Source organism: Pavona decussata, unplaced genomic scaffold (assembly GCF_977016875.1).
Source record: "Pavona decussata unplaced genomic scaffold, jaPavDecu1.1 SCAFFOLD_47, whole genome shotgun sequence".
Classification (NCBI taxonomy): domain Eukaryota; kingdom Metazoa; phylum Cnidaria; class Anthozoa; order Scleractinia; family Agariciidae; genus Pavona; species Pavona decussata.
In genome coordinates this window covers 1,130,822-1,146,340 of record NW_028145469.1, presented here as the reverse complement: position 1 = coordinate 1,146,340, position 15,519 = coordinate 1,130,822, and the positions used below count along the sequence as shown (strand labels likewise).

At 38.9% G+C, this 15,519-nt stretch overlaps 1 pseudogene across 1 annotated transcript; it reads left to right on the top strand.

The window, feature by feature from the left end:
- The first annotated feature begins 4,007 nt into the window (after nucleotides 1-4,007).
- Nucleotides 4,008-13,816, top strand: LOC146482167 (uncharacterized; annotated as a pseudogene). Its single transcript, XR_014864161.1, has 4 exons — nucleotides 4,008-4,123; nucleotides 11,438-11,990; nucleotides 12,631-12,883; nucleotides 13,304-13,816. The product of XR_014864161.1 is annotated as an uncharacterized LOC146482167 (transcript).
- The last annotated feature ends 1,703 nt before the right edge of the window (nucleotides 13,817-15,519 follow it).

The window sequence follows — 15,519 nt, the reverse complement described above, 5'->3', positions numbered from 1 at the left end:
TTTTTGCATGTGGGCTTCGTTTTAGTCAACAAACATTGCCCTGTATTTTTTTTTCGCTGGTTTGCTCTTCGTTTTCGAGAAATAACGTATGCAAAAAAAACTCAGTTTTCCTAACGGCATCTTTTGGATATCTTTTGTTTCAAGAACGGTTTTGTTTCGCTGAACAGTAAAGTCAGCGAAGCGTCGTATGAGCCGCTCGCTGTTCAAACCGATACAAGTAATCTGATGGTATAATCCAAGCACCGTTATTGTTGTTGCTTTGTTGGCGCAAGCGATTGACTCGCTGTACTGGAATCGATTACATTTTCCGTGGGACCGGTTCAACACGAAGACAGTCCGTACTTTTTTTTTCTCACTCTTCTTTTTGAAACCAAAACATGTTTAAAAAAAGCGCTTTCTAAACTGCTAAAATTAACCGTTCAAGTTCGCGGCGAAATCTGTCTTCGATTAAAGTGAAGTTTGAGCATCTAATCTGAACGTTCAAGTTTTCAAAAAGCGACATCGACAGCCTGAAAAAGGCGGTGAGCTTTAGGCTTCAGAGAACAACGACAAATATGATGGCGAATAATACTATTAAAAAGCAACAACATATCAGCTATAACAGAGATAGTGACATGTTTTCTACAGCAGTCAGGAGTTGCTAATATGCAACATTCGCTTTTCTTTTCTTTTTCTTCCTTCTTCCTTTTCTATCTGCCTTAAGCTTCCGTATTGCTTAGTATTTTCACGCGAATAGCCCGATTTCTTTCGCAACATGGCACAAAATATCGTTTCTTCCCGAGACGAAAATTAAATTACCACCGTCTGCGTATAGAGTTACAAAATAAATTTGCGCAGTTTAAGAGCGGTTTTGCTGACGATGACCCAATCTTCTAGAAATAATGATTAAAAACTAGGTTCTTGGAATATGAAGTAAAAAATCATGTATTTTTAGATCGACTCTTTTTAACCGACAAGTACTTTCCTGAACGAATGCAAAATCTTGTCATTCAAGGAAATGTCACGCACATAGGTAGAAAAAAATAAACAATGAAAAGTTGACCAAACACTCACAAATATTAGCTGAAGTTAATTACGGGAGTGCTACTTTGATTTTTGTTCTCCTGAGAAATCTATCAGGTGATGTCTCGATAAAAATTTTATTATTCTCAACGTCTGCACAAGCGTAGCCTTCAATGCAGTCGTTTTTAATTTTTTGAGTCCCATAAAATCTATTGCGAGGGAGGCTAGCACAAGCGCGAAGTGAGTCATTCTATCATAACACTGGAGCCTACAAAAGAAAATAATTTTCGCAAGTTTAATTTTAGCCTTAACGACCCTTCGCTCTTCAAAACCTACTTGGCTGACAACTAAAGGAAACGCTTGCTTTTAAAATGCCAAATACCTTCCCGAAACCATGGAACGGAACTTGGGTTACATGGTTCAATGGTCTGCGCAAGTTACAAAATATTTACGCTGTTTCCGCGGGTTTTTGTTTGTTCTTGTTTGAAGATAACGAATCACTCTAAATGGATGCAGAAAAAAATGAGTTCTTACAACTTTTCTTCGGTCTTTGTAATACAAAGGCTACAAAATTACAAAACAACAAAACGAAATCGCGGGAAAAATCGGCACATGTACATTAACCGGTAGCCGGTGTACGTCTATTGTTGTCTCCTAATATTAATGAGGCTGATTTTACTTTGTTTGTCCACAAAGTTAGCATTAACCTGGCCAAAATGCTACATAGGTTAGATGCTAAATACAGCTCAAATGAAAGAAAGTGTTACAGAAAAAGCTAATGTTCACATGTCTTTATGGCCAACGATCTCGAAAGCCTCCGCTAATGTTTATGCGTTTTGTTAACGATAAACCAACCATTCAACAAAAATAAGTTCTTGGAGCTAAAAGTCAGTCTTCTGTAAGCAAAGCTTAATTAAAGAAAGAGTTGAAGCGACAGAAACGGTATCGACTGCTCTTGGTGCATTCAAGTTGATCTGATTTTGGTTCGTTATTCCACCATATAGAACTACATTGATGCCTGTCAAAAACATACCACCGTAGTGTCAAATCCGTCGAGAAGTTGCGTAAATAGCCAATGTTTAAATTAATTCACGGCTTTCTACGTTTAAGTTACAATTCCGTCTTATACCCTCGCAGTACGATCTCTGTTGGATTCAAAACTGCAGGCACGACCGCAAAATGTGTTGTGCAATCTTGTCATGGGTAAGAAAGAGGTCAAAATGTGGGCAGTTAACCCATACTTGTGAGTCCTCCAGTAAGTGAATTTTATCCAAATAGGTGCTGTTGCTGTGTGACGAGTAATAACTTGAAATAAATGTGAAGATATACTTTTGAACTAAATATTTATTTCGTCCTCACTTGTCTCCCCATACGTTCCAAGATTTGTCTGAATTGCCGATATCGCGTAAAGTTTGTCACTGGTAGTGACTAATAACAACGCATGCGTAAAAGCCATGAGAGTCAATGTATCAAAATAACAATCCCACAAGGATGTTGTGATCTGCCTAGCCGCTAAATAAATACGTAACTTGCCTCATCTAATAAGTAGGCGCGGTGGTTAGCTTACGGAATACAGTTGCAGGAAAAGCGCCGGTTCTTGCTTCCGCTACTAAAGCAGCCCTGCATGCAAGGTAACTAACCAGATTACCTCGCACTGTAAGCATGCGCTTTTTTTTCCCCATCCTTTCCCAAATCCATAACATCAGAATTTTGCTTTGAAACAGGAAATAGATGAGCTGTACTGATCAGTGATACACAGCACAGCTGACACCACCCATGCTCGTCCAACACTTAGTTGACAATGAACTCGTTTGCTTTCAACACTGTGTGAAATACTCTGATTAATTGATTCATACAATAAACTTCCGTTACAAATTGTAGTAGCGAGTGTCACCGTCACCTAAATTCGCTAAAAATCGCCCGTTCCTCGTGCTTGCGTCCGCTCGCCTGAAAAACGCACTAATAATAATAATAATAATAATAATAATAATAATAATAATAATAGTATGAGTAATAATAATGTTAATTTGTCGTTCATCTACAGTTTCATTTGGGTCGGGCCAAAGATTGTGAAAACAGCGCTTGAATAAAAATTCTCGCCACACAAACAAGTAACACTTCCAAACGCCTTTACGGAAACTTAACCAATCATTTTGCAAGTTTCTTTTTCTTGCGGTCACCTGTGAAAAATTTGCGGCATTTTTGTGCGTACTCGCGTTTCAGAGTAACGAAATCCAACATTTTGTTAGATATCTCGACGTTCCTTGTACGTCGATTCTATAATCTGCAATCATCATCATGGAAAAATGCCGCCCTGATAACAGCGGACAAAATTATCAGCGCAAAATGCAAAGACTAAACAAATTCCGGGCCACCGCTTCAAATTTGCATCTGAATAAAATTCGATCCTTAACGATTTATTTTACTGGAACGATCAATTTTGTTCCATTCGCATTTTCTTAGGTTGGGATTCCGAGAGTTTCGAAAACTGAACATTTGATGTGATAACCAAATGTTGTCCGGTACCTAGCAACAGATGTACTTGGCTGTATTAGAGCGTCCCGCGTCGAAAAACAACAAAGAAAACGTTTAGGACTGGCGTTTAATTGAAAATGATATTTTTTTAACACTAATTTAGATAGTCCTAAGCTATACATGTCACAGTTTAGCCTCACGGTCAGCCCTTTTGCGTTGAGTTTATGCTCTTCGATCGAGTCACCATCCACGTGTATTCGCTTTGCAGGAGTTAATTGCACAAAGATGTGACAGTTCTTTTGTCGGCAAAGATAGGCCCAATCTGTTAAAACGTTGACAAAAAAATTTGAAAACATCCTTTGCAGTTGATACAGGTTTTAACAATAGAAATGACCATAAAAGTCAAATTTAAGATGATGTTCTTTGTAATTCCAGCAGACTGTGGTTTCATATCAAATATTTTATTGATATTTGCACCAGTTGTTGCTAGATCTAATGTGCGCATGCGTGTACACGAATTACGCTCCCACATGAGTTCGGGCAGGGAAGCTGAACAAATTTCCTTTGAAAACTCTCATAACCCAGATATGGATGAACCCGAGAGTTCAGATCCGCTACCTCCTCCCCTAAGGCGTCAAAATGCTATGTGGGGTAAAGAGCTCTTAAGAGACAGTCCGCGTTAGATTCGACCGGTCAATTTGGGCCAGTCGTTCGATTTCCTTCAAATTTTCAGCAACAGACAAAGTTGATATAACATTAATGAAAACACTTTTCTTTTGATTCTAAACTTAACAAGACCCGAAATTTTGAGGCGAATGTTCAACCCTCCCGAATCCCCGAAAATCGACCTTTCACCGAGTCGAAATTAACCCGTTTTCGGATGTTTGCCGCCGAAATAATATTTATCCAAAAAACCTTACATTTATACCACGAACACATACACTATACTTCTTTACAAATATGGTATATAGAACTCATATTATTGAGAACTTTTAAAAGGAGGGCATCTCAAACATACCAATGTTAACGATTCGTACACGGAGCGTGTCAAGTGCCGCAACAAAAACCAACATTTCTCAAAATTCTGACTTACTCTGGAAGTCTCGTGTATTTTTTCAAAGAGTACTAGGATAGTGTCCTTAAACTACGGAATAATATTTAGTGGATCTCTATACTGCGAAAAGATACGGCCGCAACAATTTTGGGCAAATCTCTTATTTTCCGACACGTGTTCTGTGACAGCGATGGCATCCCAAGGCAACAAACTTCGACTTTTTCTGTCTTGACCGCAACTTAAAGTAGACAAATGCGTTTTAAAAGGGTAAACAATTAAAAACGTACCTTAAAAGTTCCACTGTTTTGCTTCCAAGACTTCATGTTTCACCGATTAACTGTTAGCAAATGGCCGTGTCACGGTATCCGTGTTCTCTATTTGTTGGCTTGCAGGCGACGATCATGCTAGCTAAAAACCTGAACAACTCTACAGAGTTCCGTGAAATTAGTTCTGTTATTCAACCGGGCACTCTGCCGACCAAACAGTCATAAGTTGCAGAATTTATATCGAGGAAAGACTTTTGAAAGTTGTCGTCCATCTTTGTTTTGAAATAACAACCGCTGACAGTAACAACACTTCCGGTCTGATCGAACCGGAAACAGAACATCGTCTACAGTAAGAAGTCGTGCACTAAGTCCAATTTCTAGAGTTTTATTGTTATTAACGTACTGTTTATTACTTGATTATTTCTAGCTTATTTTCTACTTCAAATGCATACATGTTTATGCCGGGCAACTCATTATTTAACCCTTTTACGTTATCTAAGATGTATTGGTGGTTTTCACCTCACACATCGTCACGCAAGTAAAAAAAATAAAATCCTCAACAATTCAATAGATAAAGTCAAGAAATAGATATGTTGTAGAAGAGTGATACATAAACAACGTGTAAAAGCCACAGGTCCGTGCGATATCTCATAACCGAGTTATTCAAGAAAATGTACCACGGAAAATTAAAGAGTTTAGTATGGGACACCATGTCTGAGGGACACCAACATGGCGGCCGGAAACCAGCAAAAACATCTGAGATTTACCTTGGCTATTTCAAAGCCCTTCTTCTCTCCGCTGAACTTTCACACATTAACATAGACGTTTCTATTACATGTTAGCTGATGAGACCTAATAAAACACGAGGCAAATCGATGTTTTCATGTATTCGTGACATGTTTAGAGCAGCAATCCTTCTGTCACGCACTGCGCAAAAATCTAAAATTCAAACTGCTCTATTTAAAAAAAATGCTTTCCTTCTGAAAACAAGCAAGCCGATGGTATTTTATATTTTCTTTTATGTGATGAAGATAAAAACCCAAAATTGTGTTTAGATATGAATTTCAGTTTTTTATGGCGTCATGTGAAAACCAGCAATTTTACTAAAATAATAACAAAAACTGTAAAAAAAATATCGAAAAACTGCGAAATATATAGTAATGAGACTTCAGAAAGGTCTCAACAGCAACTGCAAATTTACGAAAACTTGCAATAAACGAGACGTCAGAATGGTCTCACCGAGAACTGCGAATTCTAATGTAAAAAGAAGAAAATGCAGGAAACTGCGAAAATTTGCAATTTTCAGTTGAAAATCGTAAACTTTGTAGCGACAATTTCGTCCTTTACCGGCATACCGCTACAAGACTAGCAGACTAAGGCTAGCAGAGTTTTTCTGTATCTTGTTTGTTTTCCGGGGGTTTTATTTAGGCTAGACTCTTCAGCGGCTCTCCTGTTTGCTATCTCCGGGAGCGACAGGTAGCTGCATGGAAGGCAATCATTAAAAACTGAGTGTACCTAAATGAGGGGGGGTGAATAGAGGTAGGTAAATCCGCTGATCCGCTAAAATCAATGGCTGAATCCGTCGATCCGCTCAAAAAATCAACTAAATCCGAATCCGCAAATTGTTTGCCGCGTTAGATGATACGCGAGATACAAAGTGACTTCAGTTGTTGGAGTTGCCTTGCATGGTATTGTGTCTTAGCGTTGAGGATGACTATCAACGAAATATTTATTTAACCAACGTCTGTATCGAAACAAAATCTTGCAGATACGCGTACGAGAAAAAAGAGCAAATTTGATCTTCCTAACGGCCAAAATCCAAAATCCAGGCCCCAAAACTGGATAAAACCGCGATCCGCTGTGATCATAGGATCCGCAGATCCGTTAAAATTTCGCTCTTAATCCAGAATCCGGGCTAAAATGTTTACCAAATCCGCCGATCCGTAGACCTTTTCACCCCACTCCTAAATATCATTCTGTCTCATAGCTAAATAATTTTACTAACAGAAAACACGAACATTTTTCAACAAAGATAGCCAAGTGCTGAACCAAATCCTTCTTTCTGTCCTTTGCTGTAAATGGGACTTTATAGTTCTTTAGAATGTTCTTTAGTATTGCAACATTAAACTGTGAAAGTTTGTTGGTTTTCCGGTACTGGCAAAGGTCATAAACGTCGTAGTAAATGGGATGTAGAAGGCCGATCTCGTCAACAAAATAATATTTAGGTACACTCAGTTTTTAATGATTACCTTCCATGCAGCTACCTGTCGCTCTCGGAGATAGCAAACAGGAGAGCCGCTGAAAAGTCTAGCCTAAATAAAACCCCCGGAAAACAAACACGATAAAGAAAAACTCTGCTAGCCTTAGCCTCTTTTATTGTAGCGGTATGCCGGTCAAGGACTGCATTTTCTTCTTTTTACATTAGAATTCGCAGTTCTCAATGAGACCATTCTGACGTCTCATTTATTGCAAGTTTCGTAAATTTGCAGTTGCTGTTGAGACCTTTCTGAAGTCTCATTTCTATATATTTCGCAGTTTTTCGATATTTTTTTTACAGTTTTTGTTATTATTTTAGTAAAATACATCATAGATAACGTAAAAGGGTTAAATAATGAGTTGTCCTGCATAAACATGTATGCATTTGAAGTAGAAAATAAGCTAGAAATAATCAAGTAATTAACAGTGCACGACTTCTTACTGTAGACGATGTTCTGTTTCCGGTTCGATCAGACCGGAAGTGTTGTTACTGTCAGCGGTTGTTATTTCAAAACAAAGATGGACGACAACTTTCAAAAGTCTTTCCTCGATATAAATTCTGCAAATTATGACTGTTTGGTCGGCAGAGTGCCCAGTTGAATAACAGAACTAATTTCACGGAACTCTGTAGAGATGTTCAGGTTTTTAGCTAGCATGATCGTCGCCTACAAGACAACAAATAAACAACACGGATCCGACGGATCCCGTATCACGGATACAGTGCCACGGCCATCAAATTTGCTAACAGTTAATCGGTGAAACATGAAGTCTTGGAAGCAAAACAGTGGAACTTTTAAGGTACGTTTTTAATTGTTTACCCTTTTAAAACGCATTTGTCTACTTTAAGTTGCGGTCAAGACAGAAAAAGTCGAAGTTTGTTGCCTTGGGATGCCATCGCTGTCACAGAACACGTGTCGGAAAATAAGAGATTTGCCCAAAATTGTTGCGGCCGTATCTTTTCGCAGTATAGAGATCCACTAAATATTATTCCGTAGTTTAAGGACACTATCCTAGTACTCTTTGAAAAAATACACGAGACTTCCAGAGTAAGTCAGAATTTTGAGAAATGTTGGTTTTTGTTGCAGCACTTGACACGCTCCGTGCACGAATCGTTAACATTGGTATGTTTGAGATGCCCTCCTTTTAAAAGTTCTCAATAATATGAGTTCTATATACCATATTTGTAAAGAAGTATAGTGTATGTGTTCGTGGTATAAATGTAAGGTTTTTCGGATAAATATTATTTCGGCGGCAAACATCCGAAAACGGGTTAATTTCGACTCGGTGAAAGGTCGATTTTCGGGGATTCGGGAGGGTTGAACATTCGCCTCAAAATTTCGGGTCTTGTTAAGTTTAGAATCAAAAGAAATGTGTTTTCATTAATGTTATATCAACTTTGTCTGTTGCTGAAAATTTGAAGGAAATCAAACGACTGGCCCAAATTGACCGGTCGAATCTAACGCGGACTGTCTCTTAAAAGCTCTGAACCTCGAAGGAAAACCTGGGGGGTAGTTAGTGTGTTTATGGGGGGCTCCGGCCCCCCACCTAACATAGAAACAAAAACGATTCAAGACTAGAGTGCAAAAGACGATATCCCATTTATTACCAAAATGGCGGAAAAAATGGCTAATCAATACCGTATTTATGACCAAAGTGGCTGAAAAACCATACCCTTTCGCTGGGCCACACATGCCTATATAGCCCATATAAGGGAGTACCCCCCGGCGGAAAGATTACTTTGGTTTAATTAACCTTGTGCAGAGTGGAAGACTTAGAAACAATTTAGGGGTGTTTAATGTTGTAGGCAACGATGTTACATAACGTTCGCAACTACTTGACACAAAACAACATCGCTGCTCATACCGTGTAATAAAGCGTTCCCTCATTCTTACGCAAAACTCGCAACACTTTTTTCTTCAAATATAGATCACCGAGCAGCTAGCTGGGTTATGAAGATTAATAGGTCAACACATCAGAATCACTGCTAAGTTTGGTACTAAAAAGGTATCGAATTCTCTTTTGACGGAAATACAAGAATTATCCCTGTTTACATTGTTGCCCAGTCTGGACTGAAGTCTCAGTGAACGTTAACACACAGAAGATTAGGCTGCACTGGAAATGGGAGGTATGGCAGTGAATGAAGAAAGTGCTTCTTTAAGGCAAATCCCGGCAAACTCGGCGCTACAAATTAGAGTCTTTCAGACGAGTCTGCGAAGAGAAAGACGTTTCTTCATGGGCCGTTGGCAAATTGTACAGGGTGAGCAACAAATAATTTCTCTCTAGCCTCTTGCTTGTGGACTTTAGTGGTTGATACCGACAGATTTGCGTTTGACTATACTCACTCCTTAACTTTTATTGTAGTTGTGAGGCCTGCGAGCCCCTTACGTCCCAGGAACTGGAGCACGATCGGAGGGTGGCAACGTTCGCAGAATGTTTTGCGATCTCGATCATATGAAACCACACTTCTGTTTTCTTGGGAGTAGGTGTAAGATATCAAATGCAAATTGCCTTCCTTCGAGTTTGTGAGTAGGCGGTTCATTGATTTTCCGATTGTTGTGTGAGGTTTGCTTTTCTCAAAGTTAGTGCTTCTTCTTTCTTAAAACCATTTTAAGAGATTAAATGGTGGCATAAAGACTACATAGGAAAACAGCGCTTTAGTATCTTGCTCTTTCCATTGAGCAGTATTTAAAAGATTATTGCAAACACGGGCAAAGTCACCCTGCGAACAGAGCCTCCTTTCGTCTTTTTCCTAACTCTGATAGCATGGTGGGGCAAAGTTATTAACAACTTCAAATATCTATCTGTGCGGTTAGAACGCCAGTCTAAAGCGTCAAATGTATTTCCTTTGCGTTGCGGTGAAAGCTTACGACAAGAGAGCCTCTCTTGTCGACTTTGATGGTAGGCTGTAATCGTAAATGTTAGCCTAAGGTCACAACGAAATCCGGTAGACATGCATGAGAAAGTACACTGTCAACCTTTATTGAACCGGCACTCAAGAGAAACGTGAGGGCGGCGCTTTTAAAAAGCAAGATTCATGAACCCAGGGTAGAGATCCTTTCCGGCTATCTTTGACATTTAAAAGTAATGTCTGAATTCAATACTTAAATAAGATACTTTTGCAGGTTACAAGTTCATAAAAAGTTGGACTTTAAGGTTAGGATTTTAAGCAATAATGCATCAGTCAATTCCAGCCGTGCCCATCCCCCCCCCCCCCCTTCCCGGGCAATAGTGGGCCATTTTGCCACTTTTTCCATCCCGGGGATCGCGCATTAGCCTTCCACCCAATTACCCCAAGGGATTTGACTATCTCACTGTTTTTACCCTACAGCATTGTCGCTTCCTTAATGTAAAATTCGTCGGCGAATACAGTAAGTTTCTTATTGAATACGGCTAGATAGGACATAAAATGGGACGCTAGAGCTGTAGAATGACCTATTTTTGCACAAACTACGAGAAACAAGACCCAGCTAGGACTTAATTTGGCCTGTATTGGTTTAGATTTTACTGAAAAAACATTTTTGACATGTTTGAGCACCCACCCCGGGGCATTTGAACAACTATTTTGTCCCGGCGGTGGGGCATTTGCCAGTTTATTTTCAAATAATCCTAATTCCCAGGGGTCGGCCGGGGGGAGGGGGGGGGGGATGGGCACTGTTGGAATTGACTGATGCATAAGTTTCTCTCCATACCTCTCTTCGTATAAAATATACTAATGTTTTCCTTTTTTTTTTTTGCAGCATGAAGATGTCAATCCAAGCTTACATAATTTTCTTACTTTCTCAGATTTTATTGTAAATCTTTTATTGTAAACCTTTTTTTGTTGTAAATCAGTTTTAACCTCGGATTGTGTTAAAAAAAAATAAGAAGAGAAACAACTAAGTTACCGACCGTATCTGGCTAAACCAACGTGAGAACTGCAGGAACCTCAAGAAAGAAGTTCGCGGGATTTGTCCGTTTTTCGAAAACACAACAAACGATGACGACTATTTAAACAACATTTCAAAGGACACCATAATTTTCCACTTCACACCGTTATTTTCTTCTGGATGTTCTTCACTCTCAAGAATTTTGGTTTGCTCCACGTTATTTCCTTTTTGTTCTGCACACTACCATTGTTTTGCTGCCCTGCCAAGAAATTTGTTTTTCTGTCAACACTTTGTGCAAGCACGTTTTCACGGCACACTATCAACAATGGCCAGAGTTCCTGAACTGTTCTTTATTTCCGTCACCACCTCATCTCTGTTTACAACTGTCGCAATTCATCATTCCTGGGGCTAAAATGCTCTCTGGAACTTGTCTCCCTCACCAACATATCTGTTCAGCTGCTGTGAGACATGGTGCATTGAACGTATTCTAGCTTTTCTTTATATACTGTTTGTTCTAGAGCCAAACAGCAAAATACTCAGCCACCAGATGTATTAAAGCCTAAAGTCAGCCAAGACTTCTATAGAAAAATATTTAACACGCATTTTAACCTTGGGTTCGGTTTACCGAGAACCGACACTTGTGCGCAATGCGAAGAATTGACAATCGCCATGAATACCGCGACGGGAGATGAAAAGAGAGAGCTGGAAGAACAGCAGAGACGCCACCAACAGCAGGCAGATATGGGGTACGAAAGCAAGCGCAGGGACAAAGCAAAAGTCAACGCAAGCTGGGCAGGGAAGCGAAGGATACAAGGAGAGAATGGCCCGTGTAGCAGAGACGCAGTTGATATGGTTACTTTTGATTTTGAACAAAATCTCCCGACACCGAATCTACACCATAATGATATGTTTTACGCCCCCCAACTTTGGGTGTACAATTTCGGCATCCACGATTGCGTGTCAGACCAGGGCCATATGCTGATGTGGGGGGAAACATGTGGAAAAACAGGGTTCGAGTGAGGTGGTGTCGTCTCTGCAGACATTCTTACAAGAGTTCAGAACTGGAGCGAGGTAACTTTTTTATTTTAAAGAAAAGTGGTGTTAACATGTACTATGAAATTATTCCACAATCCACCATATTTAGATTCCGTAAAAATCTCAGCAATTTGCAAAACTTAATTTCAACGACGATTTTATGTCACATGATGATATTTGCAAATTTTCTCAATTTTGTTGCAATTTGAAAGAAAGAAAGAAAATACTATATCTACGAAGTTTTCAGTGTTAGAAATGTACCACAGATCTTAAGCGCATGCATTAATTAATGATAAAAGTCTTATTGAAACAAATGTACCACACAAAGAGCAAAGCGTCTGAAACAATAATATAGAAAATATAATATGGAGGGCAGAATTTTTTTTACTGATCTCGTGCCTTTGCGTTATTTCTGACGAAGCCTTCAAAATGTTCCCGATAAAATTAATCAACCAGAGAAACGCACAAATGAGTTGATGGAAGTTCCATTTAGGTACAACTACGGCTAGACTTGAAAATACTCTGGTCTTTGCATGATGGAAAATACTCAACACGTTTTTCATTTGATCAAATCATTTACAAGTAATTTTTCTCCATCTGTAGAGAAAAGGTTAAGGAAAAATGCCCCCTATCTCTACCAATGCAACTCAGTAATCTAATCTTGATTTACCTACAGATCGCTTACCAGCTACTCAGATGGATGTCCAGGTCAAAACAAGAACAGCATAGTCATTGGATTTTATTTTGACCTTCAACAAAGTGGCGTCTACGAAAGGATCGACCACAAGTTCCTAACCAGAGGACACACTTACCTGGAGAACGACCCGGACTTCAGCCAGATCGAGAAAAGAAAGAAGTATGCAGAGGTCCTTGTGCCAGAAGACTGGTTTAAAGTCGTCCGTGACACAAATCAAAGGAAGCCATTTATTGTACGTAAAATTATATTGCTATTTATGATCCCTTTTTGACTCTCAGTTACCTGTTAAAATTTTAGTCATTTCTCAGTTTATTTTGACATATCTCGAAACGTAATTTCTTAGTTAAAATTTTGTCCAATTCTGGACTATCAGTTAGACCCCTATCATAAATTGGGCAGAGGTGATTTGATAGAATATGTGGGTTTGACTTGATTTTCTTCTCGGATATTCTAAGTCGAATTTATATGCGTCACTTTTCAGTCGGAGTCGGGTCAAATAGTAATCAAAGCCGCAGAAATTTCATTGGCTCTACACCGTTTCAATAATCTGTGGAGGCAATATGTTCATCATTTCTCTTTATGCGCGCATTTGAAACAACGAAAGCGGGTTTTAGGTACATTTGTTTCTTATTCGCTCTTTCGTTTATTCAAGGTTCGAGAAATGGAGCAGACCGATTTTAGAGATTGGAAGAGTTATGTCGGCGACAAGTACTGGTTGGCGAAGAAAGACAACGCGGGTATGGCCTTCAAACTGAAAGATGCCCACTGGATGAATTTTGGCTGGGGCACAGAGCGGGATCCGATTTACCGGGGAGGAGAAGATGGTACATCAACCCAACAAAGTTTGGTTCCGAAACAGCTATTCTTCTGACGAGCCATGGAAAAGGGTGAAGGTCGTCAGGAAATCAACCCCGCTAACGTCACGTGCAATACTGAACAACTCTCCAGTGGCCCTCAGCGGAGAAAAACTAAAAGACCTCCAAAAGATGGCCGAAAAACACCTCCCGGAGCCACAAAGGTCCTTTTACTTCAATCTTTCGGCTGCAGCGGACATAGAATCAGACTGTGACAGCGACTCCTGAATGTAAGATAATAAGTTTTGTAACACCTTTATGAAATCAGGGGGGTACTACGGTATATCACTGACAGGGGGGCTCGAGGACCTTTCCTGAGAGGGTTAGAGGACTTTTAGGGTTACGTTCTGAGTCGTTGGACTCTAGTTTTAACATAATGGGACATTTTCGGGTCTGACACAATTCCCTGTCACTATTATACCTATCGTGAGTACCCCAGATGGTAGCTTTCAGTTGCACGTTGAGGAATTTGCTGATTCAGAGCACTAATTCAGTGAAATTTCCGTTACGAGTTTGGTGATGGTTAAGTTGTGTAATAGAGTCATCCCTGTTTGTAGTTACAACGATGCTCATTTCTGATTAGTTCATGGTTCTGAAGAACATTGTAGAGTATTGTATAGCTATTGGTTTAACCGTTTCAAGCTAGCTATCCGTGAAATTCGAAGGACTTTGCAACATTAGATTTTTGCTCACAACATCGACCTTGCTGTTGTATTTTGTTCAGCTTTATAAAAATGTTAATGTGAAGATTCAACTTTCTTCACTGAAATTAATATTTCCCCATAGATACATTCAGGTATGAAGTAGGGCAAGCGGTGCTCCATTGCAATATTATCATGTTATCATTTTCCGTATGTATTTACGGATAAGAATAAATTCTGGGCCCATTTGTTCAAAGCACGGTTAAGTAAGCCTGGGTAAGACTGAAATTTGAGTCCAGTTAATTTTTTGTTCCATAAAAACATTTTTAAAAGATTTTCGCCCTCAGGTTTTGAGATGGAATTTAACTAATTAACGTTAAGCGTAAAATTTGATTTACAAAACCCTCTCATCGAGCGAGATGAAAAATTCGGTTAGCTCTTAATCCTGGGTTAGCGTTAATCGGCTTTCGAACAACTGGTTCCAGATCTTTTAGTGTAATAACATCAGTCAAATCCGTAGTTATATTTCGTGTACATGCATAGAATTAACGTTGACATTTATCATACACTGTTTGCCAAAAGATAGCAATACAACACGTAATTGGGGTGAGGATTTAATTTTTCGCTAAAATCAGCTTTTTCGTGGCTCTGTTCGGTGTTCATCTAGTAACACCATTAACAATAGTTCGTCGGTTTGTAAGAAGAGTAAAGAAATCAGTTAAGTTGGAGTTTTTTAATCACCATATGTATATTTCGTGTAAATACATACAATTATCGTTGACATTGTTTGCCTAAACATAGAGGTGCAACCCTATTAGGGTGATAAATTAGCTAAGTCGTAGTCCTCTCATAATATTTATTATTCGCATACTTGTAAATGTTAACCGCAACATGTTAGTCATGCATTGGCTTTACCTTTCATATATTAATACCCCTACCAATAGTTCCTTAGTTTATTATAGGGGTGTAGTCATGTCGTAAACGCGATACAGTAAGTTACAGTTGCTCTAGGATATTTGAAGTTAAACTAACTAAAGTAGTTGTTGTAATATGTTTAGAAGTATTAAAAATTTATGATAGTGATTGAAGCCATTTGAAAACTGTTAAGATTACAAGAAAGAAAAAAAATTGTAAGAGGAGATCTTTTGTTATAACATTATTTCAAGAAAATTAGTGTAAATATTACTTATTGAGTTTTTGAAGCGATACAGTGAGTAAGTTACAGTAAGTTGCTCTAGGATATTTGTAGTTGAACTAACTGAAGTAGTTGTTTCAATTTTTTAGTAGTTTTGAAATTTTGATTATTGATAGAAAAAAAAAACATGTACACAGTGACTGAAGCCAATTGAAAACTGTAAAGATAACAAGAAAAA